General features: G+C 44.2%; 1 long non-coding RNA gene across 1 annotated transcript; it reads right to left on the bottom strand.

Annotated features, from left to right (window-relative positions):
* Positions 1–207: 207 nt before the first annotated feature.
* Positions 208–3,860, bottom strand: LOC309523399. Its single transcript, XR_014215350.1, has 3 exons — positions 3,664–3,860; positions 1,050–1,144; positions 208–887 (listed from the first exon to the last, which is right to left on the bottom strand). It is a non-coding gene; the product is annotated as an uncharacterized lncRNA (long non-coding RNA).
* Positions 3,861–5,128: the final 1,268 nt, after the last annotated feature.

Below are 5,128 nucleotides of genomic sequence, written 5' to 3'. Positions count from 1 at the left end.
TGGAGTCAGCTGATGCCGACAGTTTCAGCATCTTAGAGCATGAAGCACTTTTCATTCATTTTAAATTAATTAAAGTGAGAAAACATGGAAGAAGAAAAAATAGCTCAAGATTCCTTTTTCTTTTAAAAGTTCTTTCTCTTGAAAATGCCAATTTGAGATTAAAATAACCCCACACTGTTTAAATAGACTTTTTTTAAAAAAAAAAACCCACGAAAAATATTTAGAGTTTTTAAAGCGGCAACAAACCCACTGCTTGCAGCCATTTCAACAGGGGAAGTTTGCAATCTTCCTTTCAAGCAGAGGTGTAGAGGGGGCCCCCTGGAAACTGAGGACCCTATTCCTCATGACCTAGATCAGAGGCAAAAGCTGGTGGGAAACAGATGTGTGTTGCGTGTTGGCCTCTGTCTGTTTCAAGAGACAATGGAGTGTGCCTCTGGGGGTGAAGCAGCAGTGAAGTGACTTCCCTGGCGTGTTAGCCTCAGCAGTGCGTATGGAGGTCCTTGGCTGCCCAGATGATAAGACTCCCCTCTCAGCCTTGCTGATGTGGTCCAAAAGACAACAGTGCAATACATTTGGCACCAGATTGACTGCAGGAGTTGCTGGAAGGAGATGTACAACCATCTTAGGGACCCCACTCTGTATTTGTGCTGGATTTACTCCTTTTCTTCTCCCAAAGATATCCCACAAGGTAGCAGAGGCTTAGGATCAGAGTTTTCCTTGTCGTAGATGGGGCAGCTTTGCAGGCTGGCGAGCCCCCCTTACCCCTCACTTCCCTCACTACATGCAGAATCACTTAGGAATTGTTGGACCTCCTACTGGCCTTCTCTGCACCAGGATCTGTTCAACACTGTGGGTGTTGGGTGCATCCTCCTCGAAATCCCAGTTCTCTAAGTTCTACTGCTCAGTGGCGTAGCGTGGGTTGTCAGCACCCGGGGCAAGGCAAGTAATTTGCGCCCCCTCTGCCCTAGGGGCAGAGAGCTGCGAGTGTGAGCGCGCCCCCCCCCATGTTGCGCCCGGTGCGGCCGGCCCCCCTGCACCCCCCACGCTACGCCACTGCTACTGCTTATGTAGTCAAACACAACTGAGGCTGGGCATGGGATGCTGGCTGGCTGTTGAGGTTGGTAGTGGGAAAAACAGGAAACTACTGGAAAGTGAAAACAGAATGGAGTATTCACAGCTGAACAGCAGGACTACGCCATGCTGCAATATTTTGTTGCATGTCCCACTTGTTAATCTCTTTCTTTACTTTTTTTTGGGGTGGATAGGTTACTTATTTATTTATATTTATTGAATTTGCATACCACCCTTCATCCAAAGATCACAGGGCAATTCACAACATAGAAGTACAAAATGAGAACATAAAATACATAATAATAACCCCCACAAAAAAAACCACAATAACCCCATTTCTCACAAACACATTTAGTAGGCTACAGAATGTTTAATCAGCCAAAGGCCTGGTTAAACAGAAAGGTTTTCACCTGGCACCTAGCGAAGGGGCCAGGCAAGCCTCCCTAGGGAAAGCATTCCAAAAACAGAGAGCCCGTTCTTGTGTTGCTGCCCTCCTGGACTCTCATGGTGGGGGGACACGAAGAAGGGCTTCAACGAAAGAAAAGGGTTCCAGACACACCTTGCAGAGTCCCTGCAGATTTGCCATGTACTCAGAGCAAAAGAGGGGAAAGTACTACAATTCTTCAGGGCTCAGTGGAGTTGCTTTTCATTGTGCAATATGGAATAGATTAGGGTTTCTCAGTACGACGTTCATTCATAGAGTACCTCAAAGCACTTTATCCCCCCTCAAAGAAAAGGAGCAAAAAAACCTGGGTAGTTCAGTAACTCTGCAAGCCAACAGCGCATCCATTATAAACTGAACAATGGACCACACACAAAGTCCAAGTCCTAATACACTGCAAGAGAAATTGTTAAATTGCACTCTGGTTGACTCCTATGGGTTTCAAACAGAGCCATTTAGTTTCCACTCACACCTTAACCTTACTGTACCTCCTTTCTTGCAACTCAGCTTGCACACCTGTCAATTAAAGAATCTGCATCAAAATAAATCAATGCAGGGCTTCATACTGAAAATCAAAAGCCAGGATCACATTCACGAGCCAAAGAAGGTTAGGAAAAAGATTATTGAAGAGTGGGCCAATCTCTCCCACCTCCTAATATCTGCAGTAGTTCAATGATGCTGATTATTAGGAGATACAGGGTATAGAAAGGGATGGACATTTTCACATAGAGAATGATTAAATTATGAGGAAGGACCATAGCGCAGAGGCAAAGCACATGATTTGCATGCATAAAGCCTTCATATCAATTCCCTGGAATCTTTCGGGGGAAGGATCACATAGAAGGTGATGGAGACCTTTCTGAGATCTTGGAGAGCTGCTACAAGTCAAAATAATCAGAGTAACACAATTTTGGAGAGAGTTGTTGCTTCACTCAGGTCCTGTTCGCAGGTTTCCTGTAGGTGTCTGGTTGGTTGCGATGAAAATAGGATGCTGTGTTGGATGGTTTTTTGGGATGATACAACAGGGATTTTTCTGATATTGACCAAATAATGGGCTATACAGTGGTGCCTCGCAAGACGAAAAGAATCCGTTCTGTGATTCTCTTCGTCTAGCGGTTTTTTCGCTATTAGCGGCTTATCGGCTTATCGGATCAGCTGATAAGCGGCTTAGCGGCTTAGAAAAAGGGGGGGGGGAGGAAAAAACCCCCGCAGGAACTCGCAAGACATTGTCATCTTGCGAAGCAAGCCCATAGGAGATTCGTTTTGCGAAGCACCTCCAAAACGGAAAACTCTTTCATCTAGCGAGTTTTCCGTCTTGCGAGGCATTCGTCTTGCGGGGCACCACTGTATATAACCTATGCATGGACAATTCATAGAATCATAGAATCACAGAATTGTAGAACTGGAATCAATTCTGATTCCAGTTCTGATCCTGAGGATCATCTAGTCCAGGGGTAGTCAACCTTTTTATACCTACCGCCCACTAATGCATCTTTCTTGATGGTAAAATTTTCTTTCCACCCACCCGTACTTGGTGGAAGGTGGATTCAGCTTGTGCCATAGAACCCCCTACCACCCACCTGGAATCCTGTAACACCCACTAGTGGGCGGTAGGGACCAGATTGACCACCCCTGATCTAGTAAACTCCCCTGCAATGCAGGAATATGCAGCTGTCCCATATGGGGCTCAAACCTGCAACCTTGGTGTTAACAGCACCATGCTCTAACCAAATGAGCTATTCACCTGCCAAAGTCCATTTTTCTTGGCTTCCAATTTTTCAACATTAAGTTCAGTTCATGCTATTTCTATACCCGTTTATGGATTTTTTTTAAAAAAGAAAAAAGTCTCCAATAACATTTCTACTTTTTTGTGTGTGCATTTCTCCTAAATACACATTTTGACTGGAAATTTGCCTCCCATGTGCATTTTTGTGGGGGGGGGGGGAAATCAGCAATATAGTGCATTTTTAAAAAAATATTGTTTTCACTAATATACCCATTTGTTGTGTGCACTTTCCCTAAACATATATGCATTTTAGTATGTGAATTTTTGTACATGAATTTTGAATGGTAGTTGCGTATTGATTTGGAGAGGGCAAATGAGACAGGTTCACTTTTAAGAGGCAAGTTGTATTCATTTCTCCCCTTACCTGACTGAACTTGACATGAGACAGCTTTCTGTATTCCTGTGGAACTCACTCTCACCAGATGCAACAATGGTTGTAATGTTCTCTGTTTAATAATAAGCAGAGGAGTTGAAGAAGCAATAGTTTTATTAAAGAACTGTGTATAACAAGGCCTTCTTTCATTTAACTACTTTCTCACTCTGGCTTCTAGCTCTACCTTCTGTTTAGGCCCAGGGGAGCCAAGTATGGGGGGCTGTGGGAGACAAGCCCCCCCACAAAATTCTAAATCAGAGGGACACCCCAACTTCTGTGGTGGCAGTGGTTGCACACCACTGGGTGTGCACACATGACGTCAGCATCCATGTGCAACATCAGCATGGCCCTGGGCATGTATGCATCGCACACATGCCATGAGGCCCTGGGCCCCCTCTTTCTTGGGGGCAAGGTAACACATTTCCTTGGGCCTGACATCCTAAACAAGATATGGGTTGGGTTCTTAAAGGTATAATCAAATCTATCCTTACAGTGATCACCAACCCAGATGGCTTTAGAAAGACAATTAGATAAACTGATGGAGGAGAGTTCTATAAGCAGTTGTTAGCCATTGTGGGATCTCCAGGCTGAAAGGCAGCATGCCATAGAATACCAGTTGCTGGGGGTGGCGGCGAGGCAACCACAGGGAAAGGCTACTGCTTCCATGCCCTGGGTTTGTGGGCTTCCCAGAGGCATCTGATTGGTTACTTTAGGAAGTAAGTTGTAGGAGTACATTGTCCTTTGATCTGATTCATCAGGACTCCTTCAATATTCTTAAAAAGTGCAAGTGAATGTTCCTCATCCTCTTGGTGATTCAACAATTTGGTGTTTTACCATGGCATCCACTCTGCATCCTGGCACAGTTTTCTCCTACCAAAATCAGGGACATGTGCTCAGCAAGGGCGAGTTGTTGTAATAGCCCTCTCCTTGCCTGAAGTCTAGGGTGAGGAGAGAAGGCGCAGAATTTCAGGTCCCATGAAGGTACACAATAGTTGAACAGGTGCCCTGCTCTTTCACACAAACACTTGTTTGTTAATAAAATTTCTTACTTGCATGTCACTATAACGTTCCAGGGTGTTACGGCAATAGAACAGATGAAACCGTTACAATACAAAAACAAAACCAAGCAAAATTACTGCAGACAGAACAGGACCTTATAAATTCGGCAAAATAGATAAGTCCCACAAAACAAAATGCCTTCACTTTCAAAGGCAACCCCAATATCATTGGATGGAAGAATATTAATTGCTTTTAGATGTTTTCAATTTTAGTTTTTTTTAAAATGTTTATACAAACATGAGTCTGACCAAACTGCGGGGGGCAGTGGAAGACAGGAGTGCCTGGCATGCTCTGGTCCATGGGGTCACGAAGAGTCAGACACAACTAAACGACTAAACAACAACAACAACAAAAATGTTTATAGACTGTTTTAGAATGCTTTTGCTTTGCTTGCATT

This window comes from Podarcis vaucheri (assembly GCF_965113315.1).
Source record: "Podarcis vaucheri genome assembly, chromosome: Z".
Taxonomy (NCBI): Eukaryota; Metazoa; Chordata; class Lepidosauria; order Squamata; family Lacertidae; genus Podarcis; species Podarcis vaucheri.
The sequence above is the reverse complement of the archived record's forward strand: the minus strand, read 5'-3'. Positions and strand labels throughout refer to the sequence as shown.